The sequence below is a fragment of the Gorilla gorilla genome, chromosome 14 (genome assembly GCF_029281585.2).
Source record: "Gorilla gorilla gorilla isolate KB3781 chromosome 14, NHGRI_mGorGor1-v2.1_pri, whole genome shotgun sequence".
Classification (NCBI taxonomy): domain Eukaryota; kingdom Metazoa; phylum Chordata; class Mammalia; order Primates; family Hominidae; genus Gorilla; species Gorilla gorilla.
In genome coordinates, this window is record NC_073238.2 from 116,968,116 (window position 1) to 116,993,616 (window position 25,501).

Here is a 25,501-nt window from a genome sequence, read left to right on the forward strand (position 1 = left end):
TCTGAGTGAGGGCTGGAGCTTTTATGGCACTCTAAGCCTCTGGACTTTGTAAAAACTGTTGGTACCCCAAGAACCTTTTCTGTTGGCTTGTTGGATTTTGTTTTATTCACTTCCAAATTCAATCTTTTAAAACATCAAGAAACAGGATCTCATGATGAAACAGCATTTCTTTCATCCTGAGGACTGCTGCAGACAGTAGTTTGTACACTGCATAAAGGACAAAAACAAGGGGCAAGGAGGGCTAGAGTCCAGTAGAGATGCCAGCCATCGAGTTCTGAGCCTATGGGATTTGGGTTTTCTCTACTAGCTATGCTCTGCACAATCAGAGGAGACACCTTTTCCAAATTCACGTTGGGGCAATTGGAACCCAGTATCCCTCGTGCTTCAGTGGAAATCAGATGCCACACCCTTTACATGACTCTTTTTAGACTTCTCTTCCTGCATCCTCCAAATGATGTTACCAAATCTCTCCTTCCACCAAGCCTCATCCAATCCCCAAACAATTTTCCCTTTATTGGCAAAAGCACACCCTTATCTAAATATCACTGATAAATTTGAAATGAAATTTATGAATCCAGAGAACTCATTTTCTTTGTTCCTCTGCATCTCAGCCTACAGAGGCTACGACCCACAAATGGATAAAATTAATTATCAGCATAATGCTGTACCAGTCCAGTCACAATGTTTTACTGATCCCAGACACCTGTATATAGATGCTGCTAATCTAATCTATCTGGACCATGTTAGGAAGGAAGATAGCTGGGAAAGGCATTATGCACATTTTGCAACCAAATAGAAAAAGAAAATGAGCCACTTGCGAAATGTAGGTTGCATGGGAAGAACTGGAGCAGGACACATCCTAAGGGTTGACATGCACTTTTGGTTGACATGCACTTTTTTACACGGCTGAGGCCACTGAGGCAAGACCCAGCCCTGCTAGAGTGGGAAACTCACTGGTTTCATGGGGCAAAAGCAGTATTCAGGTTTTGATTCTCCCACTTAACTGCTGTACAACTTTGCTAAGCTTCAATTCCCTCATCAATAAAATGGAATCAGTAATAATAACTTGCTTAACAAGGCGAGGATTTCATGAAATATAGCCGTACCTTGGTATCCGAGGGGACTGGTTCCAGGACCTCCCAGAGATGCCCAAATCTGCAAATACTCAAGTCCCTATTATAAAATGGCATAGTATTTGCATATAACCTTGGCACATCTTCCCATATACTTTAAATCATCTCCAGATGAGTTAGAATACCTAATACGATGCAAATGCTATGTAAATAGCTGTTATACTCCATTGTTTCTTATATGTATTTTTATTGTTGTATTCTTATTCTTTTTTTTTTAATTATACTTTAAGTTTTGGTTAAATGGGTACATGCTCAGAACGTGCAGGTTTGTTACGCAGGAATACACGTGCCATGGTGGTTTGCTGCACCCATTAACACAACATCTACATTAGGTATTTCTCCTAATGCTATCTCTCCCTTAGCTCCCCACCCCACAACAGGTCACTGTGTGTAATGTTCCCCTCCCTGTGTCCATGTGCTCTCATTGTTCAACTCCCACTTATGAGTGAGAACATGTGATGTTTGGTTTTCCGTTCTTGTATTAGTCTGCTGAGAATGATGGTTTCCAGCTCCATCCGTGTCCCTGCAAAGGACAAGAACTCATCATTTTTTTATGGCTGCATAGTATTCCATGGTGTATATGTGCCACATATTCTTTATCCAGTCTATAATTGATGGGCATTTGGCTTGGTTCCAATTCTTTACTATTGTGAACAGTGCCACAATAAACATACGTGTGCATGTAACTTTACAGTAGAATGACTTATAATCCTTTGGGTATATACGCAGTAATGGGATTGCTGGGTCAAATGGTATTTCTAGTTCTAGATCCTTGAGGAATCGCCACACTGACTTCCACAATGGTTGAACTAATTTACACTCCCACCAACAGTGTAAAAGTGTTCCTATTTCTCCACACCCTCTCCAGCATCTGTTGTTTCCTGAGTTTTTAATGATCACCATTCTAACTGGCATGAAATGGTATCTCACTGTGGTTTTGATTTGCATTTCTCTAATAACCAGTGAGCTTTTTTTCATATGTCTTTTGGCTGCATAAATGTCTTCTTTTGAGAAGTGTCCGTTCATATCCTTCGCCCACTTTTTGATGGGGTTGTTTTTTTCCTGTAAATTTGTTTAAGTTCTTTGTAGATTCTGGATATTAGCACTTCATCAGATGGATAGATTGCAAAAATTTCCCCCATTCTGTAGGTTGCCTGTTCACTCTGATGATAGTTTATTTTGCTGTGCAGAAGCTCTTTAGTTTAATAAGATCCCATGTGTCTATTTTGGCTTTTGCTGTACTCTTACTCTTTATGGGTTTTTTCCCCCACATATTTTCGATCTGTGGTTAGTTGGATTGGGATGTGGAATCAGATACAAAAGGCTGGCTGGAGGTGAAAGAACTGTAAACTGTAAATTGTACTGTATAAACAAATAAACTTTAAATGCTATATAAGCCTCTTAATTATGGAACCCTTGTGATTAGAAGTAAACTGGGATAGGAAAATTTCCATTTCATTGACACAAGTCTCTTTCTTGTCCCTCCTCTCAATAAAGATGAAGATTTTATTCCCTCACCTCATGTGATTTTGAACTAATACAGGTCAAGTGAAGGTAAACAATGAACACAGTACACGGTAACACCACCCAAGGGTAGTAAGGTTTCCACCCCAGCAAGAGAGGGCAAGACTGGTTGGTGATGGTGAATTTCTCCATTATTTGGAAAAACTGCTCATTAAGTTAACAACCTTAAACAATCCCAAAACTTCTTAAAATATAACATGGATAGCGGCCTTTATAAAGTTAACTTGGTTAATATTTTTGTTAATCTCACAGTGAGTGCTTATGGCACAAACTCACAATGCAGGTTGTCTGTGAGGGTTCGGCCATTGTCCCAAAATGTTAGAGATGGGCAAAGTCAGCCTGGGGGATCTACTGGAGCTCTGGATCAGATCTGAGGTCATAGCTGAAAATACATTACAGGTGGAGCTCAGGGGCTAAACCAAGATCCTCATAGTTGGGTTTACAGGAGCTTCCAGGCGAGTCCAGGAGCCTCTTTGTCACTCCAAATAACCCTGGACTCAGAAGCAATTTTATACTTTATTAAGATTCCTAAGAATTCTGATGGCCAGAAGCCCCTAGAAGACCTCCATTCGAGGCTATCTGTAAGGAAGACCTACCACGTGGTCCTAGTCGTTGGTACAGATGAGGGTTTCTCAACAGCAGAACTTTTGACATTTGGGGGGCTAAAGAATTCTGTGATGGGGAGCTGTCCTGTCCATGGTAGGAAATTCAACAGCATCCCTGGCCTCTACCCACTAAATGCAGGTAGCATCATCCCTCAGTTATAACAACCAAAAATGTACTAGACATTGCCAAATGTCCCCTGAGGAGCAAAATGGCTCCCAGTTGGGAACCACTAACATAGCTGAAGTCCTGGAGACCTGGAGAAAATATAGAGATTGCAGGCTATGGACTCTTCCCACCAACTTGCTTCATGTTTTAATTAACTGTTAATAGACTATTTTAGGAAATAGCTAGGTGAAGTCTCTAAATCATTGATCATCTGAGACAGTTTAATGTAAAGTTACCATTCTTGCTTTGGAAGAAAATGTTAAATTTGAAACCCCTTTTATTCTGGTCATTGTTCACAGTCCTGTTTCCATGAATCAAAACTGAATCATTTAGACCTCATCAACCAGAAAGATAGTGCAGACCACCTCAAAATTTCTCTCTTTCATCACTGAGTTCCAGAGATAGTAAATTATTCCTCTATATTCTATTACTCCTTTGGCCATTTATTCTGATTAAATTTGAGCACGATTTGATTTTGAAAGGGAGAGGAAAGGCCAGAGGGGAAATCCAAATGTCCAACCATCTTTCGGTATCAAGTACAGTGATAGGAAAACTACTCAGTCAGCCACAAAACATGAACCAAAAATTGTTGAAAAATAAATAGCATTTTTACCCAAAGAAATAACATCCATTTGCCTTTGCTTTTTACATGAGATTATCACACAATAAAGAAAAAAGAAATAAAGCAGATGAGAGGGGGAAGCCATCCATTTAAAGGAATAAATAAGATTTATAAATCAGGAAAGAAAAGAGGTTGTCATGTACAATCAGTTGTCTCATTAACTCACAGGCAGAGATACAGTCAGAAAGGTCCTATGATGGAAGATTTACCCTTGCTTATAAATGAGGCAAGATTACAAAGTAATGTAATTTCCTGGGTAAGTTGTGAGTAAGTAATTATCTCATCAAGGAATTCTGCTTCTGGGGGGCAAGTAGATGAAGAAAAACAGCCTTTCTTCTGTCTAAGACACTTATGCTGGCAGAAAAAAGGTTACTATTGCCTGATTTTGTACATGTCTAACTGAGTTAAAACCATAGGTCTGCAAAGACACCCACCATCACCTAACTTCTAAAGGGCTAATATTGTGAGTGAGCATGCTGCTTTAGGACTGTAACCTTGGTACTTCAACGCATCTTCCTCTAAACTTAATGTCAGGAAACCTTTACAAGGCATGCTTGATGGTGGGACTGGTTCTGGTGGAGAAACGGGTTTTAGAAAATAAACTTGAATTTGACAATAATTAAAAACAAAAAAAAACTCATTGATCGGAAAAGTATCCAAGACCACTCAGTTTCTACTTGGGGACAGGTGAGGCACAGCAATTACTCAAACTCTAAATCAGGATGGAGCAGTGTTTTGATCTGGAAATATAAAGGGATGGTATGAGTTGATGGAAGAGAGGGAGAAATGAAAAGATTGACAACAGGTCACATACATTCTATGAAGTCTTTCAAAAGTAGCTAACATGCCAGGCATGGTGGTTCATGCCTGTAATCCCAGCATTTTGGAAGACTGAGAGCTTAGCGGTTCAAGACCAACCTGGGCAACACAGGGAGACCCCATCTCTACAAAAAAAAATTAAAAAAAAATTAGCCAGGCATGGTGGGACACATTGTAGTCCCAGGTACTCAGCACGGTGAGGTGGGAGGATCACTTGAGCCCGGGAGGTCGAAGTTGCAGTGAGCTGTGATCACGCCACTGCACTCCAGCCTGGATGACAGAGTGAGACCCTGTCTCAAAAAATAGAAGAAAAAAGTAGCTAATGTACAAGTTAAAACAGAGGCGCCTAGCAACTTGTCAAATTTTGTTGGAACATTTCTCAAACTTCCCTTGGGAACTACTGAATCAGACGCTCTAAAGAGTTAACACATCTTCTGGAATTTCCCACATTTTAAGCAGAACTTACTTCCTCCACAAGATCTGTCCTAAATTATTATATAACTTACTAGTAATTGCTCATGCTAGAACATAAGGGAAGCTTAACAAATGGGTGACATTGCTTGATTTAAAATTAAGAGTCGATGCTGATAATACAATAAAATTAGTCTATGTAGAACAGTTTGACTTTAAGTTATATGTTATGCAATATCAGGTTTATAAATTAAATCTAAGTAGTTTGAGTTAAAATAATTGGTCATGAACTGAAAATATGTTGAAAAAATAAATGATATTTTTGCTCAATGAAATAACATCCATTTTCCTTCACTTTTCACATGGAATTAACATGTTTCTATCTGAATTTGGTGGCTTGTATTGAACTTGATCTGGTATATAAGGAAAAAGGAGAATTGGCTTGCATAATAATTGGCATAATAAAGGCAGTAAGATTATTACAAAATTAAGCATCAGCTAACTTAAAATTGGCATTTCTCTCACAACAATAGCATCAGAGTATATAATGGTAGGTATACACAGTTTACCTATTAGAAAAACAAAAAGCATACCTGCCAACAGATAGAAATGCATTACCTCCAATAATAAGGACATTTTCTGGAAGTGAATTCTTTCAATAGTTTGCTGATGGTTTTAATTTGACATCTTTTTCTTCCTTTTTGCATGCATGTCCATTTCCTTTCTTTTCTTTTCTTTTTTTTTTTTCGAGACGGAGTTTCACTCTATCACCCAGGCTGGAGCGCAGTGGCATGATCTCGGCTCACCGCAACCTCCACCTACCGGGTTCAAGTGATTCTTCTGCCCCAGCAGCCTGAGTAGTTGGGACTATAGGCGTACATCACAACGCCCAGCTAATTTCTGTAGTTTTAGTAGAAGCCAGGCTGGTCTCAAACTCCTGACCTGAAGTGATCCACCTGCCTCGGCCTCCCAAAGTGCTAGGATTAGAGGTGTGAGCCACCACACCCAGCCGTTTGCATGTGCATTTCTAACCAATAGAGTCCCCAACTACCCATCTTCTGCCAGTGTATATTTTTTCCATCAATACTTCCATTTTTCATACTTGCTGCCACTAAGCCACAAGGAAAAGGGAGTGCTTCATGCAAGAACCCAAGCATTTGACAAGGCTGACAGTCTGCAGTGTTTCTGGAGGGGCCACCTTCAGTTCTCCTTTCTTTTCTTCTTCCTAGCTCTTCAAGCTGAACTAACCCATGTCCCTTTCTGGCCCAGTTCCTCAGCCACTTCTACTTATAGCTGTGTATTAGTCTGTTCTCATGCTACTGATAAAGACATACTTAAAGAGACTGGGTAATTTACAAAGAAAAATGTTTAATGGACTCACAGTTCCACGTGGCTGGAGAGGCCTGACAATCATGGTGGAAGGTGAAAGGCATGTCTTACATGGCAGCAGACAAGAGAGAATGAGAGCCAAACGAAAGGGGTTTCCTCATATAAAACCATCAGATCTTGTAAGACTTCTTCACTACCATGAGAAGAGTATGGGGAAGCTGCCCCCATGACTCAATTATCTCCCACCAGGTCCCTCCCATAACACGTGGGAATTATGGGAACTACAATTCAAGATGAGATTTGGGTGGGGACACAGCCAAACCATATCAAGCTGGGAGCACAGCAGCAGCTTCAGCCCACATGTGAGGGACATTTGTACTGTGCCCCACCCACCAGTGAGGCCAGGAGGCCAAGCGACCATGGAGGTCGCTTGCCTCCACCCCTCTTGCTTGCCCAGGCTCCTGTGTCCTTTCCTCTGCCACAATTGGCTGAGGTCCTCTGTCTTTGTTCCCTTTTGGGACTGCCTCACCCTAGACACTGGCCTGCCTAGGACTCTGGGAGCTTGGGCATCGATGGCCAAACCCCTACATGAGTGTTTATAATTGCCCCCATACTTTCAGTCTGGGGACTGGAGCCCATGAGAAGAATATGGCAGCAGATGGCAGCAGATGGGTCGCTCCACCATCCCTGAGCCCAAGCTCCCTGGAATGATAGCTGTCTCAATGAATCACTGACTCCACCTGTTGTGCTGCGGGTAATGTCAGAGGGGCTGCACATGAGCTTTGTGAGAGATGTGCTCTTGGTTTCATTAAGTGAATGGAGGAACATACAAACAATAATGTAAAAAAATGTCAGGATCTCTTAAGTAGGTTTGGGACAAATACTATTCAAGTAAAACTAATGTGAAAAGTAAACACAGACCATTACAATGGGGAGTTGATTAACCTGTGATCCATGGTTGGACTTCAGGGGCTCTTTATGCCTCCCAGGAAGTTAATAGATAGATAGTTTTACCTGTATGTGTATTTTTTCTAGAGAAAAAATTAATATTCTCAAAAAAGAACATGATCTGAAAAAGTTAGAAATCATCTCCTCATTCATCTGCTCATTTTGTGATGGGCGCTACCAAGGCACAAAGAGGCTGTCCTGAAATGCAAATATCATGATCTTACTCCTCTGCTGAAAGACTTCAGTGGCTCCTGCCACTCTCCGGATGAGATACAAAGCATGACATGCTAGGCTGCATGGGGCTCTGGCCTCAGCTCATCCCTCCAGGTCCATGCCCACCACTCATCAACACAGCTGCCCTGTGGACACAAACTGAGCCCCTCACAGCTCCTCAACAGACCACACTCCCTTTGTGAGCACATCCCCACCCCCTGCCATCTCTCCTAAATAATTTTATTTTTCTGGTTTTTTGTTTTGTTTTGTTTTTTGAAACAGAGTCTCATTCTATGTTGTCCATCCAACATCTCTTCCCTTATAAAAACTTCCCTGACTGCAACCTTGGTTCTCCAGTCCCTGTTAGGAGACACTCCTCCTTGTTTTTGTAGATACTCACGTCCTCCTGCCTCATAGCATATATATCATCCCACTATCATAGTAAATTTGCTTATCTCTGGATTTATCGACCCTGTGGGAGCCCTCCCCCCATCCACTCTTTGCTCTATCAAGGTAGGATGTTTTTACCTTCACATTCCCCGGAAGCCAGTATAGCACCTAGAACAGTCTAGGTTCACCACATATGTTTTTTATATGAATGAACGAATGAAGCAGAGTTATAGATAAAGATAAAGCACTGAACATCCCATACTAGCCCAAGATGCCACATAGCTAGTCTGTGATAGAGCCAGAAGTAGGAATCTGTCTCTGATTCCAGTACTGTTTCTATGACACCCATTGCTTTATGTCTTTGCTCTGGAAAAAAGCAGGAGCATGTTTTTCTGCATCTTTTAAAAACATAAGTATAAATACTACTTCTTCAGTCCTCACAGGACAGAGGGAGTTGTTTCCCAGGTTCCCGACCCCCTTTCAGGAGATTCATAATTTACATGTTGGTTAAGGGTGAGCACATCACTAGCGAAGCCCTTGATCTTCAGGCAAGAAAGAGAGGGGAGGAGGAGGAGTCAGAGAACAAGAAAAAGAGAAGGGGGAGGAGAAGGAGGAAGAGAGAAGAAGAAAAGAAGGGGGAGGAGGGGAGGAGAGAGTAATTTTATGTAACCTTTCCTTGGGACACAGTTGAAATCTAGTTATCTTTTGAATGGGTAACTGGTACTCAAATTCTCAGATATTTATATCTAAAGTTAAAACTAAATCTCAAGTTACCTCAAGTAAAATATAGATCAGTTCGCCACTGATCTTGGAAACCCAACCACGCTTTTTTTTTACTGAAAGTTTGTTTCAGTGTCAAATGAAGATTGAGAATCAAATGCAGTGGAGAGCAAAGTAATGCCCTCCAGGCACTGGCGTGGCAGCATTTCGGCCTGCTGGGCTCCCTAGAGCCTCTCTGTGCTGAGCTTTCATGATGGTTCCATGGGGAGTATCAGCAATTGCTCTGTTTTGATTTCCTCTGCAAACCTGCAGCTGCTTCTCTTCTCCAATTCACTACAACATGCTAATAGGGTGACTAAAGAGACAACTTTGCTATCGCTATCACATTGACTCCTGTTCATTTGCTGTAACTTGCCAAGAAGCAAAACGGGCATCAGGATCAAGAGAAAACTAACTCTCCATATTTTAAGACATTCTGTAAATGGACTGAGTGTGCCTTTAGAACCCTCATCCTACCCAGCAACTTGCAGTACACACCCAGTGTAGCCTGTTCACTCTCACCTCCTTCTTGTGAGACATCCTGTTTCCGTGCTTAAAGTGTTCTTCCTTGCCCTATCCCCTGCCCTATCCCCTTCTCTGAATGACGCCTGTTATACCAAGTGTCTCAACAGAGAAGTTACTTGCCAGCGCCTTTCCTAACTCCTCCAGAGAGGTACTCCCATTGTGCCCGCTATTGTGACTGCCTCTTTCCCTGTCCCTGTCCCCAAAAATTGTCAGCTACTTAGGGGCAGAAACTGTGTCCATAGGAGACACTCAGATACCTGAAAAGTGAATAACTGAAATTGTTTCATCTGAAGAGATTCATGTCATTTTATTTTAGATCAGTGTCTGCAAAAAATGACATCAGTCCCCAGCAAGGGCAAAAAGACCATGGGATCCTAATAAGATCCACTTGGACTGAATGATAATTAGGATAAAACAAGGCACCAAAAACAAAGGAAAAGTTTTGTAAGAAGCAATTAGATAATTTTGGAAAATATTTAAGGAGCTTTACCTTTAGCTTCTTGGCTGTTACAATAAGTTTTAATTCAGCTTGGCTGGATGTTGTAGAAGAAAATCGTTGAGATATTTAAACCTATAGCAATGCTACCAGTTTTAAAGAAATGGGAAAAAAATGAAAGTAAATGAAAACCAATGTGAATGTAGCATCTTTAAAGAATTATAAATTAGCTGGAAGCAGCATCCAAATAGCAGTTCCCAAGATGTCACTATGTAATTATAGCTCATCAGCACATGTCTTGCATATTCCAAAATAACCCGTTATACTACCCTCTCCTTCCTAAACCGGGGAAGGAAAGATGACAGCAGGCCTCAGAAATAATGACTAAATAGTTCCTTTCTAACAAGGGTGGCTATCAGCTTTTAGTGTCCAATATCTTCTATAAAAATACATCACACATAAGGAAATATGTAAGCACATTCCTAGAATTCAAATTAAACAGTCTAATTTTCAAAGACTTTCATAAGTTTTTAAAGACAAAATGATTTTTCCTATTGAATTTTAAATAAAGAAGAAAATATTACCCTAAAAATAAAATAGGGGGTACCCAGTAGGTTTTGTTGAGCTGGGGATATGTAGGGCTCTTTTTGTCCATGGCCTCTTTGGTGTGATCACCCAAAATGCTTGACAGATGGGATGCATGGCTTCATTAGCAACTGTATCAGGATGCATGGAGAAAGGGGGCCCACTTAAGTTGGGTGTTTGGCTACGTGATTCTTCCTGGAAGCAGTAGGCTTGTGGATTCACTCAGTACTAGCTGTGGCTGAGGGCAGGGTAAATTCCAGTGAGCAAACAGATGTGAATGTTATAAAGCAGATGCTGATCTTTAGTATCACACTATTGGGAAAACCTTTTTTTCATGGATACAGCAAGAAATACTTGTACATTTTTACTCTAATAGATGCTAAAAATAAAACAATTTAAGGTTATAACACTTAAACATTTTAAGTGCTTAAGATGAAATATTTAGGTATTCAGGTTAAATACTCTAAAGCTTTTCAGAAGTAAACGTTTGCTATCTACAATGGAAATAAAAATTCAGAATCATTATTTCCTACCTACTATTGCTTGGACCTCCCTTTCAACCAATCAAACTTAAAAAGAAAAATCACTTTTTATTTCATGCTCACTCTGTCCCTGTGAGGAACTTTATAAAGAAAAACTGGTGCTACAATTCCTATCACTGACACCCTTCTAACCTTGTAGTTTCTTGGTGGGTAATTGTTTATTTTAAAAAGTCTTTCTAAAATTCCTAGCAGGAGTAATTATTTTGATAGGTTTTTAAGTGTAAATGTAGCTCTAAAAAAATCCATGCACATATCTGTTAAATTATATAATAATGATCCAATATAGCCAAGTAAAGCCAAAATTCAGCACCCACTAACAGGAAAGCATTATGTTAGGCAGTGGATTCTCAATGGTTGAAGAACACACTTTCATTGATATTTGGACTTTTTATGAAGCCCATATTAGTTCATGTTTACCTTATTTTATTGCTTTTATTTTGATGCTTTTATTTTATATCATCTCAGAAGTCAGTGATTGATTGCTTGATTGATTTTTAAATGAACGAAAGGTCTCATGTATTTATTACTGAACCCAGCAAACCAATGCGTTCATAACAGATTCAGAGAGAAAAAAATATATATTCCCAACAAAACATGTCCAACTCTCCAGATAGTGGTGACATTTTCAGCTTGATATGGTAACATGATTGTGACCTTCAGACAGCATAAATATGTGTGCCATCTCATGTGCAATTCCTCATAGACCCAGCTTGGTTCTTCTCCAATGTCTCCTTTTGGAGTTTTACCTGACTTTATTACCAGTTTTTGTCTGAATCCACTGGGGAATGGGATGATTTTGCTTTTGTTTCTTGGCCAGGAATCCTAAAAGTCTTTTAACCCTAAAAGTCTTGTGAGAAGACATGGCAAGAAGCGGAGTCAAGCACACACCACGATGGCAGAGAAAGGACGATTTATTTTAAAAAGCAGATTTTATAGGATATTTCTTTGAGCTTTAGTAAGGTGGACTTACTCATTTTAAAGATGGAGAAATGGAGTAGTGAGCAGTGAAAAATTATGTAGTATCATAATTTGATGAATAGGACAAAAATTTAGTCTCAAGTGCTAAGGGTTTACATAATACCACATTTTCTTCTTCATTCCTTAAACACATGAAAGGCACCCCCAATAGAGACAGTACCTAATATGCATGAAGATTAGAGAGAGATTATGAAGTAATTCAATACCAATATTCTCATTTTATGCCAACTTTTATAAAAACATATACTTAGTTCACTTTTTACAATATCAGAATTACTAATTTAGGCTCTACGTATTTTCATGGACTCTAATATAATTTTGTTTTAAATAATAAATGTTAGTACAGATAAAAATATTTCTAGTACAATATTTCTGGACATAATTCATATTGCTTTTAATTCATGCAGAATTGCTAAAATTCAGAATTTGTTTAAGTGACCTATAGGGAAAATCAGAATAAATACTCTTAGACAGTGAAATAATTCACTCTCTGGTATATGGCTCTGTTTAAGGTATTTGAAAGGCCAAATGTAAGAACTAGGGGAAAAAAGTTGAGTGTCATTTAGGGGCAGAATCAATTCAAAACTTTATTCTTTTCAAACTGGCTGCATATCAGAATCACCAAGTGAGGGGTGAAGGCTTATATAAGCTTTCCAAATCGAGAACCCCTAGAGGTTTTCTCTTTCCTTTTTCTTTTAGCATATCTGAGATAGTCCTAATAATCTGTATTTTTAAAAGAATTCCTATGTACTTCTGAGGTATAATAAATTCAGGGAACCAATTTTAGATGGATTGAGATCAAAGCTGTTTGAATCATAGCTCTGTCATTTGCCAGTTTAGAGAGTTGGTGAAACAATTTAAGACTCATGATACTCATCTGTAAAATGAAGCAAAATAGACCTTTCTCATGAGATTCATACTAGGATTGCATAGGGACAATGGAATGCTGAACACTGACACCAACGCAAAGTTGAGGCTCAAAAAAAGTTTGCATTCTTTGCTCCTTCTCCATAAAATTAGCATCTACTATTGACATGGAAAGCATGAAATATATAAAGCACGAAAACTGGCCAAAATAAAAAGTTCTGACCATTTCAGCTGATTGAGTTATATGGCCATTAGATCGTCTGTGTTTTTTCTAGTACGATACCAGACACTTAAAGCATATTTCTACAAACCAAATAAGTCTAAGGGCCTCATTTTGTTCTATACGATTTGGGGTTCTAGCAGAAAATAACACACTTCTTGTTGTTTGAGTAGGGATTTTATAAAGGAATTATTTACAAGTCTTTACAGGTTGTACAGAAACCACAAAGGATAGTAACACTATCTGGGAGCTAAAGATGGTGGGGGACTAAAACACCTGAGTCAAAAAGGGCAAGAGGGGAGTGGTTATTTAAACCTGGAGTCAGAGAAGTTTCCCTCAGAGGAACCATGACCTGTTGTCAAGGGACACAGCTGGTACACAGTGACTGTCAGGAGGAGGGTATTAGGACAAAATCCCCAATCTCACTCTTCTCCTGCTAGTTGTTTGATCATGCAGCCCATTGGCCAAAGGTCAAGGTCAGTCTCCCAGGGCACAGCACGGGATGGAGAAGAGCTGAGAGTAGATAGGAGGAGGAAATTGGAGGCATACCATGTAAGTCCTATGTCATTCTGTATCATAAAGAAACACAGTCCTTCACCCCAAAGTAATTAAAAATAGTTCTAATACTTACTTGTATCTTTTGAAAATATTAAAAGAAATTCAATTCATAACCAAAAAACAATTTAAAATGCCTTTTCTCTCTCTTTAACTTGGCCTCTCTCTTCCTTTCTCATTCTCATCCTCCATCAAAACTTCCCTCCATAACGAGGTCTCCACTACCCTTTATTTCTCCATTATGTTTTTGTGTAAGTAAATTTTGGCTCTTTCTGGTATAAACTCCTTAACTCTCCATACCCATTTCTGCTTTGCAAATGCTCAGAAACAGAACTGCTGGGTTCATTATCTCTTTTAGCAAACATGGCGGAAGGTGAGGATAAGGGAAGTAATTGCAAGCATGGACACACTGATATGCACTGTTGTCAATCTCCATCAGACTTGGTGAAAAATAATAGCGCATCTGAATATAATTCAAGCAAAAGGCAGAATCCATTATGGTCTTCTATAAGCCATGACTTGGGTTTTCTTCCATATGGAAAAATGGAAGTGTTTTTCCGTATGTAAAATGTAAATATTGACTGTACCTGATAGTTGCATTAGAATTGGTAACATTCCAGATTTTCATGTCTTATTCTGTTTGATTCTCACAAAATAGCCTTGTGAGGTAAGTAGGAATTTTTATACCCTTAAGACTGAGAAAAATTTAATGACTAAATAGAATAATCACAGCTGGTAAGTGAAGAAATCAAAATTAGAATTCCAGAATACATTTTTCCCTGAGAACTGAAAACACTTTACTTAAGAACTGAAAACACTGAAAAGTGCTTCTTTTTCAAAATCAATAAAAATATTTTTTAAATTGATGCAAATGCTTACTTTGATTACTCTATTTTGAAGCATACTAATGGAGATTTCTTGTAAAATATAAGAAGAAAAAAAATTTGTTTACTTCCTGCATTGTCATTTAAAAAATTGATTAAAATAATTAAGAATTAGATAAAATTACAATTGCAATGAAATTGGGAAGCTATGACAGCCCCACAAAAAAAGACTAAGAAGACTATTGCAAAATACCGATACAAAATGAGAGAAAAAATAAGGGACAACTCATCTCTCTAGATCTTGACCAAGATGCAGATTTCTTAAAAGTAACTGGTAAATTCAAAAAGGTCTAATTAGTGATCCTTTACTTGGGGTGAGAAAATATAGGCTCAACTTCTACTTCCCAGAACAGTAGAAGAGGCTGACTAAAGGTGAATGACAAATATTGGCCATTTTTGTTTGTTTTTCCCATTAAAACTCCTGACACCAAAAAACTGCCAAAGATGGAGTTAGATGGAGTTAGAAGAGCTGAAGAGAGAGGAACCTCCCTCTTTGTAATTGCATACCGAGGTCACCAGATCAGTGATAAGCAAACTCTAAATTACAAAATAAAAATGTGTAATTTAAACATCCAATTACAACAAGGCTAATCCTCTTTGTGGGTGATCTGCTCATCTCAAAGAGAGAATACAGGAGGGAGAGAAAGAGAAACAGAGAGAAAGAAGCAAAGATCAGATAAATACCGCATTTTATAAAAGAATTGCTCCCAATAAACAGAAGCAAATTTATATCAAATGATATTCTTAAAGAATATAAAGAAAACATGCAACATGGACCATGGATTCTGGGTAAAGAATTTTAAAAAGATATTAAACATATAAAAGAGGGATCAAAGATAACAGAGATAAAACATGAACTCACCAATTTCAGAAAATAAATTGAAAATATCAGTATAGTTATCTTTTAGATGAAAACTACACTTGAGAAAGAAAAGAGTGGAATATATACTGCTGAAATCAGTAAGAAAGGTAAAACACAAGCTTGAAAAGCAAATTACACAAAAATAAAGGAATAAACATATAAACTCACTGGAGACAGAAAACAATAGTTACAGAAGACAAAAAGTAACCAAATGGTCAAAATTGATATTCTTGAAGAAAACAAACAAAAACAAAGAAACAGACAAAATTTCAATAGTTTAACAAAAGAAGTCTTTCTTGAAACAAAAGACGATGAAGTTAAAGAATCACACTGTATTTACAAAGAAATGATGTGGAAAGTTAACTGAAGATTCTAGTGAAGTTACTGGACCTTAAGACAAAAGATAAACTTTCTTTTTTTTATTTTATTTTATTATTATTATACTTTAAGTTATTCACAACTATTGGGTTAGAATTATGTCCATGAGCCAGATGACTGATTTGGGGCTCAACCACACCCTAGTCGGGGAGCTTCTCAATGAAGGGATCTGAGACTTCTCCATCTTTGTGCCTCCAGCACTGAACACTGTGCTTAGAACAGTGTGGTGGAGAAAAAGCAAATTGGGAGCATTTCAGACATCAACTTCCAATGACCAACGCAGTGGAGAAATGCTGGCAAAATTCTAACAGAAAAAATACATGACTCATACATTGTATACTCAGCCAAGATTTTTCAGTCAAGTGTATAGACAAAAATAATAATTTTTGGAACACTGAAGGACATACGAAATGTATTGGCCATTTTTAAAGTTATGTATCATACATGTAAAGGATATACATATCATATCTATGGTTATATATATGGCTATGTGGAGAGAGAGAGAAAGATATCTTCAAGCAAGAGATAAATTTAAATAATGTGTTCTCTATAAAGGATGACTGCTAGTGCTAGATCAATATAAATGAAAAATTAGATTTAAATAAACAAGATAATTATGGTTACAGAACCAAATGTAAATGTTATAATTCTTGGTATTTTACAATCATGTAAAGTACTAAAATTCGGGGGTAAAAGAAAATACAAACATAGTAATTTCTAAGTTTCAAAGCAGACAGAGATTGTATACAGTTAATAATCAAAAAATAGTTATTCAAATGAATTATCTAAGGATATTGAGAAAACTACTAAAAGAAGCTGGTTAGGTGAGCTGACGTTTTTCATGCCTCAAAAAATACAAAAAAAAAAAGAGTACATTCAATTTAGCTATAAATAGATAAGAAGGAAACAATAAATCATGAAATACAATCTTCTAAGACATCAGAATAGGACCACACACATTTATGAAACCAATAAACGTAAATGGAATAAAATTTATTCTGAATAGAAAAGCTGCCATAATAGTGAAAAACTTATCCTTAAGGACACAAAAATGTGAGCACTTTGAGGACAAAATCTTGGTCTTTGTTCACCACTGTCTCCATGACATCCAACATAAGTCCAAGCACACTGCAGACACTCGGTGTCATTGACTAACTCACTAAGGGTTAGTGAAATAGTTCATAATAATCCACACAAAGGAATAATGTGTAGTTAAAAAAAACTTTTTCCTTATTGTAAAAAACAATAAGGAAGATCTAAAAATGACTGATGTGAACATTTTTGCATGATAATTTTGTTGAAAACGCTGCAGAATAATGTTATACTATGATATCATTTGAGTAAAACCAAAATATATAGATATTATATAAAAGTTATGTAAGTTATAATACATTATATACATACATAATGTTGTGGATACAGGAAAATGTCTAGAATAATATATGCAAATGCATATGAAAATCTCAATAGAGTTTCTAATAAAGGAAACTAGGGATGATGGGAGAAAGAGAACTTCACTTCTCATTTCTGACCTGTTATATTTTAATTTTATATGATGATGGTGTTTTTATAATTTAAATCATATAAATCAAAACTTAATAAAGACTACAGATGTTACCTGGAAATTTCTAGTCAAAAATTTAATCCTTTAAGTTAAATCACTAAAATACATGAGGGGAAAACATGTTATATTATTCAAATAGAAATAAATTAACAAAAAATATTGCCATCAAAAGACTGACTAATCTTTTGATAAGTTTAATGATAAACTCACCATGGCAACCAATTTTATCTGCCTCTATAACAAGAAGATCATTCAATAGGTTACTGAGAAGATAGAGATGTTATTTATGCTGGCAAAATAATATTTAGATTGTGTACCATATCACCTAACAATCAGCAATCTGGAGAGATACAACTTTCTCATTAAATGGTGAAGTAACATTCAACTGAGAAAAACATAATTCAAGCTTAATGTTTGGGTGATACAGAAAAATGTGGTCTGAAACAGGCAGTGAATGACTTGTTTGGCACAAATATTGGAAAAGTGAAAAACAGTTCATAAGGAAAAGCAAAAGCCACTAAGTCCTAGGTGGAGACCAACTGGACATATGCGAATTCAACAGTCAAGGCAATTTCTGCTAATATATCACAAATTTCACAATCAGCAATAGACTACAATTGTAAAACAAAGTTCTTCGTGTTAACTCTGAAAGTGTCTGTCAGCATGGATAGCACAGGCAGATTGGGGAAGACCACAAAAAGCATAATTCTGCTTTTAATTTTAGGTGAGCTATTATATGAAGAATGGTGATAACTGTTTGTCATCTCTTATAAAAATAGTATTAAGAAAAATTATATGACAGAGAATTTTATTCAGATGTAAGTAGGGATGTGGTGAATTTCCTAGGCATTAAATTATCACCCTGGCAATCTTTATTTTATTTTGTATTTTATTTTATTATATTTTATTGTATTTTAGGGATGGAGTCTCAATATGTTGCCCAAGCTGGCCTTGAACTCCTGGGTTCCAGTGATCTTCCTGTCTCAGCCTCCTGAGTAGCTAGGACTTCCAGGCATGTGCCATCACACCCAGCTCCGCCCTGGCAATCTTTAACACAAGTTGATGGAAGTCAGATGTGGTGGCACATACCTGTAATCCCCGCTACTCGGGAGAATGAGGCAGGGGGATTGCTTGAGCCTAGGAGTTCAAGGCCAGCCTGGGCAACACAGTGAGACTCACCCTTTCAAAAAAAAAAATCAGAAACTAGTGGATAGATACCATCTGTTTGGAAGGCCTGGTTAAGATGGTGTCCACAAGCTAGAGGCCTGACCAGGAGCTTTGCATCTCACCACGCCCTAGTGGAGTTGCTGTTCAAAGGCAGGGACCAGTTTTTTTCCATTATTTCACCAGTACCTAGTACTGTGCCTGAGCAAGTTTAAAAAAATTCTCTGGTCTTAAATGTTTACAATTTAAAATAGAATTAATCTGTTATCTGACAATAAAGTTGTAAAATTTTAAGTAAAATGATGTTATAAAAGTATTACATGCTGCTTCAAGAAAACATGAAACATTCAGGGAAAAAAAAATAAAAGAACCATATTCCTTCACTTAGAAACATCCATATAGTAAATGTCTTTCATCTCTCTCTCTCTCTCTCTCTCTCTGTGTCTCTAAGGTATTTCATATATTTTAAGCATAAACATAATTTTTACTCTGATTTTTATTTTATGCTGTATTGGAAGCATTTCCTATGTTACTACACAATTTTAATAAATCATATTTCAAAATCTGTATCATATTACATGAAATGACTTTACCACTGAATCTCAAGACATTTCTCTATAGATAGAAATTTCAGCTGTTTTCATTACTGTAACACTTTGCCTACTTAGGTTTGTTTTCTTAGGATAGATTCTCAGAAACAGAATTACTTACCAAATATATAAAAGCTTTTAAGGATCTTTACACATATTGTCAACCTGCTTGCCAAGAATTTACTTCTATAAACAATATAAGTTGAATTTCACTTACATGCTTTGAACTGTAAGTGAGCATAAATATATAGACATATAGGCATATATATTGTACATTGCATTGTATTTTATGTCTGGGTATTTGTTTTTCCTTCTTGCTGAATTGTCTGTTCAAGCTGTTTGTCATTTATTTGTTTGTCTTAATGTTTTTCTTATTGATTATTATGAATTCATGATAGAGTAAATATATTAGTCCTTTGTCATGTTTGTAGCAACTGGTGTTTGGGTGTATATTCTGTGTAAAGTGCTTTCAAAATTTGTTGTCAGATAAATTTGATTTAATGCAAGTATCATTGTTACCACTGAATAAATGCATTAAAGTATTATTTCCTTGCTTATGCTGTTTGCTGAAAGAAATGAACGCATGAACGTTTAAACAATAAGCAGTTAACATGCTTTTAAAAGGACACAGTTTCTGTATTCATATTAGCTAGTTACTCCACATGCTCTGCAGAGATATTATTAGTTTCATCTTGCTATGTGAAGGAGTGATTTAGTCAATTACCCTTGGTTTTGTGGTAAATACTTATCAGAATTAATATTACGATGTACAGTTTTTGGTTAATTTGGTGTCTAGTGAAATTTTTCTTGAAATTAAATTCTGAATCTTTGCCAAATTTTTAACAATTTTTATATCTCATATTGGTTTGCCAGTTCCCCAGCACGCCTTCCTGCAAAATAAAACTCCATCATACTCATTCTTCTCTTCACCATTCTGTCTCGTCCATTTGCCGTGTTCCAGTCACAGCAATTCATGTAATTTTCTCTAAATACTCCATGAACATTTATAACTCTGAGCCACGCACCTCCATTTTCTGTCCAGAGTGCATTTCTTCCCATTTCTCAACATGCCAAACTCCAACCCATCATCAATGGAAGCTAAAATCAAATATTATTTCTCCCACGAATTCTTTTGGAAAGCCCCAGATGAGTGAGCTCCTTTGAGTACTCGTTCCGTCTATTTAGGCTCACTGGAGTTAATATCACATTGTGTTTCATTAATTTTCATATGTCCATTTTCCTTACAAAATTATAAGTTTAAATTCCAAATAACTAGTACAGTGTCTGGGTCTGCAATAAATGTTATGAATGACAATCGCTATCATCGAGCACTTTTGGGTGTCTGTCTGACGTGTGGTCAAGTAGACAGCATGGCACAAAAATAATTCCAAAAATTTAATCTGAATCTTTCCTCTTCTTTCCACCCTGGCTCCCACCTCTGTAGACCAGGTCACCATCGTTTCTCACATGGGCCACGTTGGTAGCCTCCTAACCTAAGTCTCTGCTTCTTCCTTTGCCCCAACCCAATAGTCTGTTCTCTAGTGAGGACTCAGAAGAATCTTTTTGAAACATACATGTGATCTGTCTCTCCTCTGCAATGGCTTCCAGTTGCAAAAAAAGTAACACTCAGACTCCCTAGCCTGTCCAGCTGCTCTCCACACACCAACCCTGGCCGAACTTTTTGATTCCCTCCACTTTGCCAACAGTCTCCAGCCACTCTGACATTTTTTCTTTTCCTCAAACACCCCTTAGGTTTTCAGTGCTATAGCCTTTTTACTGACAGTTCCCTCCCCATTTTCCCTCTTTCACCTTCTTGGCTTGCTTTTTATTATCATGAAATTTGAGTTTAAATATCACAAACGCTGAGAAGCTTTCCCGGACAACTCAGTCTAATAAACCCCTTTGTCTTTTAATCATTTCACTCTATGTTACTTCATGCATTTCTTACTGTTTGTTTATTTGACTTTTTTGCTTAAAAATTATGATTACTTGTATCTCACCATTGAATGTAAGCTTTAGGATAGAAGAGACCTTGTCCATAATTTATTTCACCCTTGTAAGTCCAGTGCTTGGCACAAAGCAGGTGCAAAGTAAATATTCCTAAATGAGGATATGGTAATGGCAGGAATGGTAGTAATAATTTCTAACATTTATTAAATGACTACAGCACACAAGGTCCTGTCCTAAATACTGCATATGTGTTAATTTATTTATTTTAAATAAAAATGCATACACACATGAAACTCTGCAGTAGAAATGGTAGTCATTGTCATTATCCCAATTTTACAGATAGGAAAACTGAGACACAAAGCTGTGAAATAACTAGCCCAAGATCGTATAGATATTGAGTGATATATCTATATATATCTATATATATCTATATATCACTCAATATAGATATTGAGGGCCAGAGTTTGAATTATGTCACACTGACAGGAGACCCAACTGTCTTAACCACTGTACTATGTACATCTCATTTTAAAATAAGGAAAGAAATTCATTGATAAGACTTTTAAAGATAGCTTCAAACGTATTTTAATTTAATAAACAAATATATCTCATGAGTTCACAGAAGATTTTTTAAAAATAAAGCAGGTTAGGTTGTCATTGTTGATATCATATCCTATGACCTGTCATGAAATAAATAAAAACTAGTTATGTGAGAGCTAATTCCAATGTCTGTCCTTAGAAAAAGGCAAAGACTTTTCCTTTAGTTGAAGGGAATATAAGGGACATCACTACATTGCATTATTTTGACAAAAACGTAGCAATGCTGGACATATGGTGTGGTTCAAGCCCGTGCTGAGTAACTTTTGGACAGGGACACTAAAAAATAGACCTAACCTAGTTAATAATAGCAAACCACTGATCCGTCGACTAATCGTGTTTATAGGAAATAGAATTCATGACAAAAAGAAATAGCAGCATGGGACAGAATTAATCCACAACATGTAATTTCCTTCCTGTGCATAGCCTTCACCAAAAGGAAATCTGAAGACTCGCCACCTGTTCAGAGGTTTGCTTTTCAGAAGATTTGGAATGGCCTACCCTCAAAACGACTCAAGGCATTCATTTATGCCACATGATAAAAATAAGCACTGTGCTTGCTGAAAGGTAAATTTTGTGATCTAAAGAAGAATGAAGTAAAAAATAGTTACATTTTCAAACTTAATTTTAGTAACAGATTGTGTGTGTACTAATATAGAACACCTGAAATGTCATAAGCAGAAATTAGTGATTTTTATTATTTTTTTAAATGATCAAGCTGTTTTCCTAATTTATAGTAAATGCTTTTCTCCTCTTAAAAATCTTTAATTTCTTTTCTCTTTCTACAGGCCCAGGAGTTTAGGACCAGCCTGGCAACATAGTGAGACTCCAGCTAATAATACAAAAATTAGCAGGGCATGGTGGTGAGTGCCTGTAGTCTCAACTACTTAAAAGGCTGAGGTGGGAGAATTGCTTGAGCCCTGGAGTTCAAGGCTGCAGTGAACCGTGATTGCACCACTGTACTCCAACCTGGGAGACAGAGCAAGAGCAAGACCCTGTCTCAAAAAAAAAAGGAAGAAAGAAGTCTCAAAAATGAAAGAAAGAGAGAGAGAAAAGAGAAAGGGAAGGAAGGGAAGGGGAAAAGAAAAGAAAAAAGAAACTGACAGCAATAGTAGTCACCTCGAGGGGTTTGTTGAGAGCTGTAGATATCATGTGGAAAGCTGCTGGCATGTAGCAAATGTTCTGTCGTGGATCTGCCATTGCCACTATCCCTTGCCTGTGCCTGGCTAGCTGCACATGGGGCTCCCACCGCATTCTGCAATTCCCTGTATCATTCATTCTCTTCAAACATGCTTTTTGGATACTTAATACAATAACATCACTGAATCCCACAGTGAATCCCACCTTGGGGCACCTACACCTCTGAGTGTCAGAAAGATTTTGATTTTTTTAAGTTCCATAAAGAATGCTGCATGTATCTGTGGCAACCTTGTACAAACTAAAATGTCAAGTTGCTTTCTAATGGATCTGGAATTTTATTAGTTATTTATTTGTCCCCTACCCCCACCCACACAAACCCATATTTTAATATTCATGAAAGCAAGGATGCTGTCTCTTTGGATTTTGAATGTTGTGTCCAGCAAAATGCAGGTTGCAGGTGATGAATAAACAAGAAGAATGAAATGCCAATTTTATAAAATGTTGCTCAGAAGTTCTGATTAACACTCATATATATAATATATTTTTTAAAGAATGCAGCTTGTTTAGAAAGTTAAAAGCCTGTCAAACAAGGGGTTCAAACCCACACATACACGCATACACATACATACTAAAAGAAGCCATTGGCCCTTGGTGGAGGAAATATTGAAAACCACTGATTTAACCCATATTCTGGTTATGTCTGACTTGGAGTATTCTGTCTTTGATCCTCAGATATGGAATGTAGAAACCGTGCCCATATATCTTGTAACCAGTATAGAGTTTTAGTTTTGTTTTTACTCGTCATTATTTAATAAATAATAAATAATTATTTATTAAATAATGACGAGTAAAATAGCATTTTACTCGTAATAGCATTCAACATGGTAACAGCATTCAACTCATAAGTATCTATAAAATCCAAAATAATTAAATGTATCTTGATTTTCTGTGAACATATCAGGATTATATTTTGCCTAGGACAGAATCTTAGCATATATTTGAAGCATTTTCTCCTGTATGCATTCAATTATGTCCTATCTTCATAGCAAATGACAGAGATTAACTATTTTCTCTGCATTTTGACCTTGTGGGTAATACTTCCTGTAATGTCCTGCAGAAGCTACTAATCTGCCAACTGAGATTAGGCAGATTTCTCTCTCTCTCTCTCTCTTTCTCTCTCTCTCTCTCAGATTTCTCTCTCTCTCTCTCTCTCTCTCTCTCTCTCTCTCTCTCTGCCACTCTAAAATTCCAAAGGGGTCATATTTGTTTCAGTATTTTTATAAATTAAAAAATATGCCAAAAATATTATCTAATGAAGAATTTAAATCATAACATCTGGACAAGGGGCTATTATATTTTTTTACAACCTCTGAAAATTTGTATTTAAAATAGAATGGATTTCTCTCCTACTCTTTACATCAAACATAACATTTGAAATATTTGAAAAGATGATAAAAATGAATTTGAAAGTAAAGAGCCAAGTATTCAGCCATAAAGGCATTCCACTGGGAAATTGCTTGCCAATAATCTCAACAGCTGAAATGGATCCTTGCAAAGAACATTAGATACAGAATCGGGATCTCAGACTTTTATGCCTAATAAACTAGATTTCGGAACACAAATAGGACTTCTAAAGTTCTGTCCTGTGAGTAGTGTGAGTCCAAAGGATTCTGGACCCTCCAAGAAAATACTTCTTTCCAATTGTTACCTCTGCTTAGCTTAGACAACTCAGGCTCCAATTTAACTCCCTCTACAATCTTCCCAAGAGTAGCAAAAACGAACAGTTATTTAAAATGAAACATATATACAAGACAGAATGAGACCACTGACTGATCTCAGCAACATAATAATAAAATAATTGTAATCTTAAATTGAGTTTAAGAGCAATGAACAGTAAAAAAACAAACAAAACAAACTTCCCTCATACCTACTTCTTGAGCTACTTCTCTACCACCATAAAGATTAAAGTGGAATTTTACTTTTAGGAAGCATTGTAGAATATGAAATGACTATAAAAGTTAGTCATTCCCTATGAAATGTTTTCAGCAAATTGTTCAGTCTGAGACGTAGTTTTTCCATTAGTTAAGTAGAGACTCAAAGTTGGCCTGAGAATTGCATAATTCTGAGATAATATAAGTGAAAACCATTGCACAGATGAAATCTCAGTCAACAGAGCTTTTGCCTTAACGACTGAATAATACTAACTAGAGGCTTCTGGAAATTTCTGTCTTCCTAACTTGGAAATACACACACACACACACACACACACACACACGTGTATATATATATATATATATATATATATATATATATATATATACACATTATTGGTTCATCATTTCTGAAATCAAAAGCACTTCAGCAAAGATCTCTTGAAATCTCCAAACTACTGACATATTTAGCATATGGAAACTTTCTTAATGTTCATTGCATCTGACACAGACCATCAAACAGAAATTCTCCAGCTCTGAAAAGATTGTTCACTGTCAGTTCAAAGAATTATTTTTCCTTTTAAGAAGTTTGAAAGCCTTTGGTGCACTATTCAACTTGCCTACAAAACATGTAAGTGTCACGGTATGCAGTCTTCTTTCTGAAACAGTATAAACAAACTACAAAGAGATGTGTGTTTGAGCCCTAATGTTTTCAGAGAGTTTTTTATTTAAGCAACATCTTATGTAAGCAACCAGAAACACAGGAATGATATGTTTAGTTACTATAACAGCATGACATTTTAAAATTGACAGT

General features: G+C 36.9%; 1 protein-coding gene and 1 pseudogene across 4 annotated transcripts in view; both read right to left on the reverse strand.

The window, feature by feature from the left end:
* The window catches only part of LOC129526489 (large ribosomal subunit protein eL39-like), a 37,274-nt pseudogene extending 12,255 nt beyond the window's left edge, over positions 1-25,019 (reverse strand).
* Positions 1-25,501, reverse strand: part of FGF14 (fibroblast growth factor 14) — a 679,448-nt gene that overhangs the window by 528,849 nt on the left and 125,098 nt on the right. The window lies entirely within an intron of this gene.